The sequence below is a fragment of the Lissotriton vulgaris genome, chromosome 3_1 (genome assembly GCF_964263255.1).
Source record: "Lissotriton vulgaris chromosome 3_1, aLisVul1.2, whole genome shotgun sequence".
NCBI classification, from domain to species: Eukaryota; Metazoa; Chordata; class Amphibia; order Caudata; family Salamandridae; genus Lissotriton; species Lissotriton vulgaris.
The window spans coordinates 829,900,894-829,916,397 of NC_141689.1; the positions used below are offsets into that span (position 1 = coordinate 829,900,894).

Sequence of the window (15,504 nt, forward strand, 5' to 3'; positions counted from 1 at the left end):
CCTATGATGTAGATCTACCATCTATAGGCTAAGGTATGGGGTCTTCTGACAAAGCCCAGATATCTTCTAATATATAATAATACTGATTCTTATCAAGGGGAGGGAGGTTAGGCTCTATTGTCTTTTCATGATGACATCTTCCTTCATGATTTATGGACTAGCAGCAATGCTGAGTGTATTTGTACTATGCATTTTCCTGCTTGTTGGGGCACGTATACTGCATGTTGGGGCACGTATACTGCCTGTTAGGGCAAGTTAGTTCAAATAAATATTTTAAACTGTTTAGTCTCTGTCGCATCTTATTGTGGACAAGTACAAGAGTGTGAGTGAAAGGGTGAGTCTTGTTACCGCGATTCTGGAAAGGTCTGGGAGTGTTGTGTTCTGGGGTGTCTAATCATTTGTTTCTCGGTGAGTGAGAAGGAGAGCAAGCGAGTCACTATAGCTAGTCGGTCCTGGGCTCATAGGTATTAAGGTCATAGGAGGACTCAAGTCCCTATACACCAAGGTCCTATAATTCTGCGCATAGTTCTGTTTTTGCAAAACCAAAGGGGATGATGGACGGAGTGTTGAACATTGCAAGCACTCACCCCCAGTCAACTGATCTGGGTTTAATCCATCATCATTCTTTAGCTCACTCTGCCACCCCAATTCAGACATGGCCATATGCAAATCAGTCTGATCCTGAGCCTCATGGGAACAGCCCAGCCCGAACTGCCAAGCCATGTCTTCTCTGGACCGGAAACAAGCATCCTGGGACCGGTTTCTGGCTAATCAGCCAGGCTAGCTTGAATCCAGTGGCAAAGTGAGCAAGGGACCCATGTCTGGGCATACCCTGCCAACTTAGGGCGAACAAAGCAAAACCAAAGGGGATGATGAACGGAGTGTTGAAGATTGCAATCACTCACCCCCAGTCAACTGATCTGGGTTTAATCGAACATCATTCTTTAGCTCACTCCGCCACCCCAGTTCAGACATGCCCATATGCAAATCAGTCTGACCATGTGCCTCTTAGGACAGTCCAGCCTGAACTGCCAAGCCATGTCTTCCCTGAACCGGAAACAAGCATCCTGGGAACGGTTTCTGCATTCTGTCCATTAATTGTTCTTTTTACATTTGTCACCCCGAGTGGGACGGGTATGTTCAGACGTGAGTGCCGTGCTCTCCATGCCACTGGAGTCAAGCTATCCGGGCTGAAAGCCCGAAACTGGTCCTAGGATGCTTGTTCCCAGTCCAGGGAGGACTTGGCTTGGCAGTTCGGGCTGGACTGTTCCCATTGGGCGCAGGGTCAGGACTGATTTGCATATGGCTGGGTCCAAACTGGAATGGCATGGTGAGCAAAAAAAGATGGATTTAGGCCCAGATCTCTGTACTGGGGTGAATGTATGACATTGTTCTGCATTCTGTCCATCAATTGTTCTTTTTGCGTTCTGTTTCTGTACAGAATCCACAAGCACCCACCCACAAAAGAGTAAGCCAATTCCTATTCATAAACAGAACTTCTGAAGCTAAAACAGCCAAAAATGACCCAAAAAGACACAAATGTACTCGAGGTCAGAGCAGGAGTGAGTCCAGATCCACACATGGCTACCCACTGGTACTGCTACACTCTCCCATTGAAAATAAAGGCCGTAGCGACTTAAACCGTTTCCAAAATGATGTTAAATTACATTTAGTTAGTTAAACCAGTTAAAAATAGAACTTATTTAATTTAATGTTAATAATTATCTAAACAATAAACATCTTTCAATTAAATGTAACATATTTTGAATGCCATTTTGACATTTAAAAATGCATGTAATATTTGTTATTAAAATATAATTAAGTTTCTTTTAATTAATTCTATACACCACTTCCATTTTAATATACAACAACGTTTGTTTCCTTTAAGTAGGAACTTTTTTATAATTTGAATTTCAAAATAAGTACTTACTATAGACAATGGAAAGATTGGGTAAAGGCCTGAACTTTATCATGCTGGTGAGAGGAATGTAACAGAACCACACCTCATCGGTCAAATGCGGTGACTACATTTTAAGATACAATCGGGACATAGACATGGGTGCCCCCCTTTTTTGTCCCCTTTTTAAGCTCTAAACCCTGTATTTTCTTTAATTTTTCTGCAGGTTCTATAACGCCCAGTACAGGTCTACTAGGGTCCTACAACAGGCTACTCCCAAAAGTCTTGGAGCCTGTTTACTAATCGGGCACTTTAATTTTACACATAGGTCCTGAAGAAGTGCCAACCGATTCCTCTGGAACACCTAGGATCGAAAAATGTTAACCCCACCTTAGAGACCGCCCGGTAGGAACATTACATCCTCACACGGCGACCAGTTTATTTTATTTAGGGAGGATCTACCTTTTTCATTAAACTGATTGAGCTTAGGACTGACCCTCACCTATTTTAGATCACCTTACATGTGTACATTACTTCACACTGCCCCCTTACCCGCACGCACCCTACAGCTTCTCCAAAAAAGATCTCCGACAAAGAGCCCCGGAAACGGTGAGCCCGTCGAGCATTGCAGCGCCGGCCCGACGAGGAGCAAGGCCCAATGATGAAGCATGACACCTCTCAGGGTGTGTGAGGGTACATTGTGCAAAGGGAAATGCACTTTAAATGGTAAACAAACAAATTAAAATACTAGTCATGTCTATTAAAATACTAATATAGAATAACAGAGGATTGCAGGAGATTATCTCTCTCTCTCTCTCTATATGGGAAGGTACAAACTATTAAAATGAATATCGCACCCAGATATAAATATATTTGGCGTGCTTCCACTGACTACCCCAAGACAAGCAGTCAGGGGCACTCAGTGGATGATCCAGCAGTAACTTGGGGCAATGTAAAACCCAGGCTAAAATGTCTGAAGCTACACACCAATAAAGAAATTAGCTGGGCAATATGGAGAAAACATAAAATGATACATCTTGATGCCTTAATCCATGATGACACCTGAATGTAACTGGGAATACGGTCTCAAAGACTCACAAAGATGGAGGCATCTCATACCCTGAATAGTATACTAAGCCACTTAAATTTCACTTTGGAGAAATCCTCCATTATACTTAGAAACATGGAAGGAATACAGGCGAATGATTTCTGACATTTAGTTCACCCTGATTGACCATCTCTATTTTCAGGACTCCTCAACAGCATGAAGTAGGCGTCGGGCGCTTCTTTCTTATTCTTGAACAGGCCGCAGGCAACGTAGTCCAGCTCAATGTGCTCTGGCGATAAGCAGAGGCTACATATGTCATGGTGGTCGGATTATGCTTATTTTGCCCCGCATCAACCACACTCTGAAAATGATCTCTTTTTTACCTTCCATCACCTGGTGCTGAACATTCTCAGCGGAACTTTGAATGGGGGCTCTCATGTTGAAGCTGCTCGAAATGTGCAAGGAATGGTCACTGAAACTTGAATCTAATGGCTGACCATGACAAAACAGAATAGGATTCTTCAAGTAGAAGCCACCACAAGTCCGTTGTGCTCCCATGGACCACAAAGGCGTCACAAAATGCACAGAGCTCCAGTGCAATCCATCCGAACCCAATGGAGGAAAAAAATCAATCTAACAATGAAGCTGTTGAACATGTGCATTTTCTCGAAGTGGAGGAGACTAAACGTCACGTCAGCAATAAAAGACTTCTTTGAGAAAAGCAAGTTGTAGAGTCGAAGCCCAACACTAGATGACTGGAGTTTGCATAGCATGCATATCTGTAGCCAACAAATGATACGAATACACAATGACGGAAGCAGATTTTGAGACACAGCTGTGCCTGTACTGACAAACTATGTACATCACAGAGAAATTCCCCACCCCTGGAGAACTAAATGCCATAACTATAGAAAATACATTTTGATCTGTGTCTTCAGAAGAGACTGAGATCTGTACATATCACCCTAGGCCAATGGTCATCCTGATTGACATAACACACTCTTGAGTCAAGAAGAAATTCCTAGGATCAGGGAAAAAGACACACTTTTCTCGCTCCAAACAGGGAATACTCAATATCTTTTGAAAGATCACAACTCTCTTTATGAACAAGCTGCAAAAAGACAGCTGAAGGCTCAGCATTGACCCATTTTGACACACGAGTCTGAAACTGCATGAAGAAGGGTGAAGGATCACTATCAACGCAACTGAATGCACCAGTCCTTTGGCTAAGTCACATACCACAGGTCTCTCCAAGTCAAACTCCAGGTGTTACCAAGATTTGGAAAAAAGATTTCATAGCTCAGCCCGACATGTAGGTCTGCCACATCTCCACTGCACCATTTGTAGCAGATTTTCCTTCTTCTCCTTCCTGCAGAGAAGGCTAAAAGTCAGGAAATGACACACAGTTTTTGCCATTACCGGATGTATGACGGTACGACGCGGGCTATTACCACGTGTACCGTTACAACGCGTGTTTTACAACGCAAGTCGTTACCACGACTTGCGCTGTAGGGTGCGGACTTAGGAATAGTTTAATTTACTATTCCAACACCAGTCCCCGTGGATAGTAGGGAAGGTGTTGGAATAGTAAATTAACTATTCCTTGTCCTTGAGCGCCCTCCAGCGCAAGTCGTGGTTACGACTTGTGTTGTAACATCCGTGTCGTAAAAGGATGTTCCCCGCCATTACCTATTAGATAATCTGCTCTCAGAAATGGAAGTAGTATGACAAATTGGTACACCAGGACAGTATCCTCCAGTATAATCATGATTCTCTGGTAGGTTGGGAAAATTACACAATGTAACGTAACCATCTGAAACTAGGCTCTGTGACATAATTTAGAGAGCCTAGGTTTATACAAATAAATGAGTGTAGCTGGACAGTATCCTACAGAATAATCATGATTCCCTGGCAGGTTCAGAAAATTACACAATGTAACATAACCATCTGAAGCTAGGATCTGTCACATGAAGAGAGCCTATTTATATACAAATAAATGAGTGCATTGCCTTAGCAGCAAGATGAACATAGCCTTGGGTCCTAGTTATGGCGCCTCTAGTAGTTGTGTGCAAGTCACCTTCCAGTCTAAAGGCTCTGATAACATTGATCTGTTTGCATACAATGGAAACAAAGAAAATGGCAAGACCAACTCAGGAGCTTGGAAAACGCCAGTTGAGAAATGTGAGAGAATATTACACAATATAAACCTTACCTCCAGAAATATACACCCTCAGAATCAAGACTGAGGTTTAAAAAAAGTCAAGTAAACGAAATAAGGCCAACACAACAGTGCATTTTGTTTAAGTAGAAATGCATATGAAAAAAACAAACCAGTGTTTGGAGATTTTCTCCACCAAACAGGAAAAAAGATCCAAGACATTCAATGCCACTGTGATGCAACCTGGAACTGTGAAGGCCATGGCTGCCTTAAAATGCAGCCTTAACATTACCTGGGGTGGTTTACATATGTAAACAGTTTCATATATTTTGTTCGATAGCTACTCAAAAAGGATGAAAAAGGAACCATTTTTAAAAAAAAGAGTCTCAGTAGCAATCCTGCTTCATTTATTTTATACCACTTTTTATTTTTAGTGGGATTTTTACATATATTGCATTATTCTATTGCCGTAAATAGCCGGAAAACAATTATGCCTCAATAGTTAGATTTATTTTTCACTTTTGAAAAAAGTGGTTTGAGATCCAGGACAGTCACAGAGATATTCTAATGTTTATGAATAGTAATAAAGACCCCACAACAGAGATTTGAAAGCTGGGTGTCTCTTTGATACAGTGCCCATTTGCAGGCCTCATACTGATGAACAAAGTAATGAAGCGTTTTTAACTGATCACTGGGCCAAAGGGGCGGGAGTCCATTCACTGCAATGTACTAAAAGTAACAGAATGATTGAAAAGATTCTCAATAGGAGCTTATATAAAAAATTACCAGATGCCGGGGCACCGCAAAGTAAAAAAGGAACTCCCGAAACAAAAAACTATATAACAGTGAGTAGATGAAGAGCAATGAAGGACAGGTTTATGAGCCATGGAGATATTGCAAACGGAGACTGATAAATTTCCTATCAACTGCCGGTTGTCTTTGTTATACAGAGACATATCCCTCTGAGGTTGTTTTTGTGACAGTTCCATAACAGTAAACGTTGCATACCTATAGCACAGCTCAAACTTGGATCCAAAAGTGGCACCTGAGTGCATCCACGTCCAAGAGTACCCAGGTCTCATCTTCAATATGTATATATGGATTGCCAGTCCCCACTCCTCATTGTTTGTTAAGAATTAAGCCCAAGTGTCACCTAGAACAAGGAACTTAGGTGGCTCATGGCAAATAGAGAGCCTAACTAACAGTGTAGCCATCCCCAATGTCAACAAATTGTGCTTGCCGATATTGCATCCTTTCTTTGGATTCCTGGTAAGGAGAGAGAAAAAAAAAAGAAGGGATGGGTTTCCACGTTAAAAACAAAAGTCCCACTCACCCTTAGAAGCCAAACTATTGAAATTTGCCCACTGACAGCAAGAAACACAGGAATTTGTAAAAGCCTCCTCTCGCATCTGTCAATAGAGTTACCCTAGGGAATGCACTAAACCACGACTAGCATGTGCAAGCCACTTTTTTCAGGGGGAGACAGGAGCTACAGAAAATGCTCAATTTCAAAAAGTAAAATAGCATTGGAACAGAAGGAGAAGGTCAAGATGCCCCTAATGTACAAAGAAAAATGCTCACTGGTCTATGGTAAGCAGAAGCTGAAACAACTCATGATCTAGTCTCAGCCTAGAAATCACAAAAAAAGGGAAGGACAGTAGGAGCTACAGTCAAAGGAACAGCAGAGAACATTAGGAGATGGGCTTCCCAAGAAGAGAGCTAAAATAGAGGGTACACTAGGGTGATCAAAGAGGAACCGTCTTAAAACCTACACAGAAAGTGGTGAAATTAATCTACTACTGGATTCCTAACTGAGTAGGCGTCTTCTGAGAAAACCTTAGTTTTTCCCTTACTTTCCATTTAACCTTCCTTTGTAAGAAGCAGTTGTGTTTAAACAACAGGTTCTATTCTTGCATCATGTTTCTTGAAGACGGCTCTTAAGACCTCTGCTATGATAGCCTGATCCATTGAACTATACACAATATCAAAAGCACATGGCATCTATCCATACTCATTTGGGGAGAATTGCAGATTTCCATAACCAATCTCTGCCTACCTGCACATTGGGTAGTTGTATTAGTATGATCTAAAATAGGCATGGAGCTAAAAACAAAATAAAAAGGCTGCCTCTCAACTCACACGCCTCTCAACAAGCACAACAGAAACACTGTCACGGTCAGAAAAGAGGTTCAAGCCTTTGACAGACTGTGTAGGCATAGGGGCCTCATAATTAACGTATCCAAGATGCAGGAAGAAATCTAGGTACATTCTCCTGCCAATATTCTCTTCAAATGCCCACCAGGGGATTCAGCAGCAAGGTAAAATGGGAAACTTTAGCCCAAGGGGCTGAAGACAGAATAAACCAAGAGACCACCGGTTTACACATCAGCAGGTGAGATAGAGAATCTTCAGGGGCCAAACATAGTACCTTAATTATGTTAAAGAGCAGAGGAATTGCTGCCTTAGTAGTTGTAACTGAGATGCCACAGTCTTTACTCCTCCAATGCATCTAGTCACCTACCATTTTCATCCAGCGGTGTAGATGAATTAGCCAGGCATTACAATTTCTTAATACATATGATAACAATAGAATCCGTATGTGTGAGAGTTCACAGAACAGTATACATGTCTCCAAAGTACCATACATTTTCCATTATCCTTGAAGGGACAATATTAGTCTCTGTTGCTGCCATGAAAATGTCTTTTGGCTGCCAACTAAAGCAGTCTACATGGCAGGATCTTGCTAAAATAAAGATTTGATGACTAGTACTCAGTACTCCCTTAGGAGATATTTGCAGCATTTCTGCAAACCTCTCCAGGGACTGGTTCATTGTTCACTACTGTCCCTTCTAGGAGACTTAATGCCTTACTTTAACTTACAAGTGAAGGAATCAAGACCACTTACTAAAGAGGCGTTTGGACACTTTGAAGAATGTATGCCTCAAACATTTTATTCTCCACCAAGGAGCTATGCTTCTGGCTTTGAAGTGGACTAACATTTTTAAGAAGCAGATGAGCAGCAAACAGTCTACCTCACTTTAATATCAATTGTGCTGCTGCCAAAAACTATTTTCACTTTGCTCAATCTTAGAGATGCTAGTTTCTGGAAAAAGGGAAACAGCATTGTTAAAGATCAGAGAGTTTAACAAGCATTGGCATAGCCAAAAGGTCTCGCCTTTGAGACCTTATAACTGTTTAGCCATGCAACAGTTAATGTTGTTGCACCGAGGATATTGTGCTGCATAAATAAATACTTATAAGGTCCCAAAAGCGAGACCTATTGGCTATGCCAATGCTTGTTTGTTTTGTGGCAAAGACAACTGCCTAAGGAAAGGCAGCATGCACAGGCTCCCCTCTGTACTTGGGGCGGGGGGAGTATGGCAGCAGAGGCTGATGCGGCAACAGCTAAACTCTATCCTCACAAATGATCAATTATTATGTTGCTGCTTCAATCACAAAAACTACAATTCCCATAGTGCACCTGTGTCTTATATCATAAAAATATTTGGCAAAAATGGATTCTCCAAGTAACGTTCATTTAGATACATCTAAAAACGGGACTAAATGGGGTAGCGAAAAGGAAAGCGGAAGGAGAAGAGACGAGTAATTGCGGGAAAGAGGTGGAATGAGTATGGAGGGAAAAGGGATAAGCAGAGATGGAAAAGAAAAAAATAATAGAATGAGTTTCAAAAAGGAAGGAGAACCAGGAGGAATAGAAATGGAGGGTGGCACAGGTCTCTGGGAAACAACGGCCGCGCAGGCCACGAAACTGATCGGGATCGCGATGCACTGAATTACCCGTGACAAAGAAAAGACAGCTTGAGGCCACCAAAAAACCTCAGGTAGCACTTTGAAAACCCCTGATACTAAATGTCTCGTAGAACAGGTGATCACAATGCACTTAATTACCTGTGACGGAGAAAAGACAGATGGCGGTTGCACGCGCGCGTTACCGCCAGCTTGCGGCCAGCAAAAGCCTCTGGTACCACTTGGAAAACCCCAATACTAAATGTCTCGCAGAGCGGCGCATGCGCTGGCTCAGGCAAGACCTAAAAATGGGCACACAAGGTGTAAATGTAGTGAAACGTTTTCCAATGTTTCCGTATTAGAAACTAGGATGTCTGAGACACCAACTTCAGATTCTGTTCCCCACCATCTACCACCCAACCCACATTAAGAGCTGTGGATAAGCACAACATGGGTTTAAGAGTACAAATGGCAACTACTAGAAAACCAACACCCAACCCATCTCCTCATGAGGTAACTGCAACTGTATAATAGTTCAAACACTTCTCTCTGAAAGAACCTCTGCCATTCCAAGAAGAACAATAAATAATTAACATTAAGCAAACACTAGTAATCGCGACTGTGGCAAACTGATCAGAAATTAAGAAGGAAATAGTTTGGAAATAGGCTGGATTATCATTGTTTTTGACTGACTTCATGATGTTCCTGGCTGCCTCCGACTGCACAAATACTCTAGTAACATTATTCAAGACCACTTTTTACTTTGCATTGTGCTACAGTGACAGTCCATCCACATCGCTATAAAGTCATTTAATTTGATGGAATTCGTTGCCAGAACTGTGTAGAATAGCAAGAGCCTGGTAAGAGGTGCATTCCACTGTCCGTTAGTGTCAGAACGCCTCGAAACAGCACTCCTTTGCTGGTCACTTTGTCTTGAGGACCCCATATCAAAAAAGATGCTATCCATTCGTTACCTTATATGACCTCGGGGGGGGGGGGGGCGGGGTAGTTCAGGCAACTTGGTGTATGCCCACAGCTGTAGGTGAACCTACTCAAAGACCACGGAGTTAAACAATTATCCGATAAAGGTCTTATATGCTCACCCTCAGGAATGCAAGAAACCTGTAAAAACATTACCTAGGAGGTTTATGCAGAATGTAGTATTTCAATAAACGATTTTGAGGAAGTGAAGATGTTAATCTATATGAACAAGCTCTGACTTCTCCAACACAGTAGCAACTCTGGGTCACAACTCCCAAGTAACAGTTAAAGGCACAGTTATAGCATTCTGACTATGCACAGTTTGGAAATGGAATTTGGCTATGTTCTGGGTGGCAAGAGGTAGGAAAAAAGGGGAAGATAGCAATAACGTCCCAGAATCAGAACCAATACACGAGTATTACACTCCTCACTCTTCCCCCTGTACTTAACTTACGCAGCGAGATATCCGGCTCGGAATGTACTCTGGACCCATACGAAATAAACAACCACCACTATCGGTCATACAGTAGACATTCAACATTTATACCCTCTGTAAAAAAAAAAACTCCTGGGCTCCCTCTGGCTGTGAAAAGGAAAAGGTCTTGCTCTCTCTTTTCACTCTCAGCTTCGCTGATAACAATAGAGAAGCTTCAAGACTTCAAACGTTTGTTCTTCTTGAGATTCCGCAGCTCGTGTCTTTGTCAAGTGCATGGCCCAAACACAGATTCAGAAATACTGAAACTCTTTCAATGACGAGCGGATGCTCTGGCTATGATTTACCAAATCCATCAGAACAGTTCTAGTATGTGAACTTCCCCAAAGTAGTCCCTTTGTCAAGAACCTAGAGCTATGAGGGCTGATGTCAGCACCCACTCACTACCTTATTCTGCAATCAGCGCTACAACATTGACTTCAAGTCACCTGCGTCACTAGTGGCATTTTAAGTCAAGGGGCTTTCAGCTCGTTTTTTAGGAACTCATTTTCTTCTCCAGCACACACAAGGGTAGACTACATACTGCTCAATATGTTTCCTCTGCTCATATTCTAATTTCAGGCCATCCCTCTCTGCCTCCAGTGCCAAAACCAGTTGACCTAACTTCACTACTCCTTCCTTACTATGATCCTCCAATGACAAATTCTTATTTTCAATTCGTTGGCTACTTTGCTGCAAGTTCCAAACACCAACATCACTAAAATCTCTCCCTGTGTTAAGCCCGAGCCATGAATGAAACTCACTTCCGATTCAACCTCGTGGCTTTCTCTGGTGGACTGTGTTTTCTGCAGAATGGCGTCTTTATTCTCTCTTTGAGGCTTTACTTATCATTCCTTCAGGAACTTTTTCCACATGGCTCAATCCGCTATCATCAAGGACAAATAAACATGTTTCTTTTTGTTCACATGAATAACTACAATGTAGTGACGTGTTCTGCTGTTCTTTCACAGGGCACCACACTATTTGGGAAATCACCACGGCCCAACGGGCCCTCCCTTCGCTCCCTGAACATCCTACTTCAGATCTTCACCATGACACAACTGTGGTCCCACTTATGTCTCTTCTAAAGGCTGGTACACCCGGAGGCGCCACAAACTTCTTCCCTAGCTCCAAATTGCCTTCTGGTGGTGAGCATACCCTCAAGCTTTGGCTACGTCCATCTTCATTTACATGCAGCTCAGGCAGGGAGAAGGGCAACCTCAATGTTCTAGGCAGTATGGTCCCCAGGCTCGAAAGTGAAAGCAGCCCAAGTGAAAGCAGCCTTGTCGTAGCAGACAAGAGAAGCATCCAGCCCTGATCTCCGTCAGTTTTCCCTCATTTGGTTCAGCATTTTCAAGGTCATCTATTTTATTCTCCAAGTTAGCCAAAGTGGTAATGGCACAATCTAGAAATAATTTATTTTAGTCTGTGTGTAAATGGATCTCATTTTATTTAAAATTCAGCATTTCCCTTTTACACTATCCACTCAGAGATTAATTTGTGCCACTGCTAATTCCTTTGAGGTGTCATGCAATGACTTTAATGCGTCCAACAAGACTCTCTTACCTTGACTTAAGGGAAAGCATAGATGATCGGATCATTTATGCTTTTTCTTTGCCATCATCTTTATCTGAGGAGGATTGCCTGGATGCGAAAAAATTCCCTCAGGCTCCTGGCCACTGGCTTCTCATTTTATTTAAGAAGGCGTTTGGGGCCTAATTAGAAAAGTAACAATCACCCACATCTTTGGGGTACTTCCCGTTCCCAGTGCCCCTGATAAGAAAGAAAACATTTGTAATGGTTCACTGGTACCTGGCTGCAATCCTAGAAGTTGGGAACTTTATCCTGGCCTGTACCCATAGCACCTGCTCCATGGTCATCAGCCTGCACTTCCTGAAAAATCCTACACAAGTCCGCTGCCACACTGCATCCAGGAGCGTAGATTCCTCACCTTCTGAATTTTCCTTCCAACGAGTCCCAAAAAGCTTTCAGCCATCAATAGCTCTCTTGCACTAAAGGGGGCAGCATGAGACTGAGCAATGAGGCTGCAGCATTGATTCACCTCCGAATATCACAATACCGGAGTATATTAGGTGTCAACGGGTGTGCTGGCATCAGTTCCTCAACTTTTTCCGTACGCCAATGAGAGATGCATACAGGAACTGAAAGATTAACAACAGCGACAGAAACAACAAGTATCAGGTTTCTCATTAGCCATAACTCTAACCCAACACAGTTAATGTCATGTTAGTTAGCAAGCAGTAAGGAATCTGTGGCAAGATTGTACATCAATCAAAATATTGCACAATCATTTGCATGTGTTCACAGTGTTTGTTCTGTAGAAGGGCATGCTCTGAATACCCCTGCCACCTAGTGTAGGGCTAAGATATTTGGAGGTTGTTCTTTTTCGAAGAAAGGCTTCGGAGTCACAGGATGAAGTGTGACTCCAGCTCTAGTCGGAACCGTGCATGGGCACCGACTCCATGTTCGATTATTTTTCACACAGCGGGTGAGAGTGGCATGGAGTATCAAGTTAATGCAGTATGGAGCAAATGTATAATGAAAGGGGGCATTTAGGAAGAGAGATCGGTAAGTAGAGCCACAGAACAACATGCTTCCGGCGAGGAGGGTGGGTGCTTGTAAATCTACAGCATGCAGCGAACAGATGCTTACAGGCTAAGTAACATTTTCCATTCCTACTATGAGTTGCTGTAGATAGACATGCTCGGCATGGACTGTAAAGCAGTACACCTAAACAACCGGTGGCTAGGGTGTTTAAGATGCAAATATCTGAAACAAAGTCCTTAGGACTGTTTCGCCAACCATCGCCTTTTGGCTGGCTAAAATATCCTAACAGTAGTGGCTGGTGGAAGTGTGCAGGGTTGACCAAGTGGCTGCTTTACACATGTCTGCTAACCAGATATTGACAAGGAAGGCCATGGTTGCTGCTTTCTTGAGTGTAGAGTGCCTCCTGGGGGTACAGGGAGAACAGGGCTTTATGTTACAAAGTTTGGATGTACTTCACCATCCACCTGGCAATACTGGCCTTAGAAATAGGCCGGCCCATGTGGGGTTTGGGAAAGGCTATGAACAACTGGTCGGCTTTGTGCAAGGGCTTCTTTCTTTCAATGTGATATATGAGAGCCCATTTGACATGTAGAGTGTGGAGAACTCTGTCTGCTACAGAGTATGGTTGAAGGAAGAAGACTGAGAGCTGAATAGTTCGTTGAGGTGGAAAGAGGAACCACTATGGTGAGGAACTTTGATTTTGGTTCCGAGAATGACCCTATCCTTATGGACTTGAATTAAAAGTTCCTGTAGCATGAGAGCATGCACCTCACTGATGCATCTGAGATAGGTTATGGTTGCAATTAAAGCTTCTTTCTAGGAGAGGCTCAAAGGGGGGGTCCATAGAACCAGATAAGAACCACATTAAGATTTCACACAGGAGCTTGGGGATGCATGATCCTTTTGGGGTCATTCGTGAATGCCTTAACTACAGGGATGTAAAAAGGGACGAGTGTGTTCCTCTTTTGCATGCAAGTGCTACAGCTGCTAAATGGGGACATATAGAAGTGTATGTGAGGTCTGGATTCTGCAGATGGAGATGGTAACAGATAATTTCAATGCATTAGCTTTAAGGGGGCATAGGTGTTTGGAGATGCAACTGTGGATAGATAGTTTCTATTTTGCTATGTAGCAAGCTCATTTGGTAGACCTTTTGGACGCACATAAGCTTTCCATGCACTTCTGCAGAACGTACAGCAAGCCAAACTCTAGGACCTCTGGTGGGTGACAGATCTCTAGATTGAGCTGGCAGGGGTCAGACTGTCTTCATCTGACCTTGGTTCCACGTGAGAATGTCAGGCTTGCTGGGCAGCTTCTTGAAATCACGAGGAGTGTCGAAACCCATGGCTGTCTGGCCCATGTTGGGATATCTGTCACATCGTAAGCACCCCATATAGGAGTGGGAGAGGTGGAAAAGCGTAGACAAAGATTCTTGACCAGTTTATCCATAGTGCATTTCCCATGGACAGTGGGTACCTGGAGGCAACATTAGGGCATTTTGCGTGTTTAAGGGTGGCAAAGTGATCTATGCGTGGACGTGTTGATGCATTCTGCTGAGAAGATCTGGCAAGTGGTTGTCCATCCCTGTAAGTTATTCAGCCAGAAGGTATATGCGGTGGTGGATGGCCCAATGCCTGGTCTGTTGTGCTAATGATGACAGTGGGAGAGAGAGTAATTGCTGTCTTGCTTAGAAAAATAATTCAGGTGGTCATATCTGTTTTGATGAGGCCTACTTTCACTTGAATGACTGGAAGGAAAGCTTTGAGACCGAGGCATATAGGAAGTAGCTTGAGACAGTTGATATGCCGCCTTGAAAGAAGAGGGGCCCAGACCCCCTGTATGGTTGCATATTCATATGGTTGAGCTGCGCCCCCTGACTGGCGAATGAGGCGTCCTTGGTGACAGTGAATAGAGGATTGGGAACTCAGAGAGGCCTGCCCTGCCCCAGGCAGTTGCTTTTCCACCACTACAGACAGTGATGAATGCTTACCAATCCTAAATCTTTCCAATGATCTTCCGCTGGTGATCACTGAGCCGAAAGGGAATCTTGCAGCAGACCAATGTAGAGCCGGGTACGGGGTACTATGGCAATGCAGGAGGCCATCATGCCAAGTAGGCACATGAGAGTTTTGACAGCGAGTTGACGAGTGGGCTGAAAAGAGGTAAGAGCTGCTGTAGTCCCAACACCCTCTGTGGACTGGGGTAGTCTTTGCCCTTGGCCCTAGGATCTATACTCAATGTAAATGGCTTCATTTTGAAGAGTTGCAAGAGGGATTTAGTAGCATTTTTTGTGTAACCTAAGCTGTAGAACAGGTAGATAGTAGGCTGTGTATGAGCTAGGCATTGGTGCTTGCCAGCATTATTTATCTGCCAATCGTACAGGTAGGGGGAAATGTGGATTGCCCCCAAGTGGCAGTTTTCTCAAGGAAAATGAGGATTCTCCTCCCTATGGTTCTTTTGTGGGGTTTTTCTGAGAAGATATTTTGGGAGAGCATTCCATCACAAATACATTGTCTGTGGGTGAATGTGATTACTTTCTGTGACCCTTATACAGGGGCACCTTGGCTTGCTACTCCCTGATGACCTCTAAGCAGAAGCAGTTATCCTAGCCGTTGCTAGTGACAACTGTGTGA

The 15,504-nt window shown here is 43.3% G+C and overlaps 1 protein-coding gene across 1 annotated transcript in view; it reads right to left on the minus strand.

The window, feature by feature from the left end:
- The window catches only part of LOC147727090 (uncharacterized), a 681,874-nt gene that overhangs the window by 330,366 nt on the left and 336,004 nt on the right, over window positions 1–15,504 (minus strand). The gene's annotated exons all lie outside the window — the stretch shown is intronic.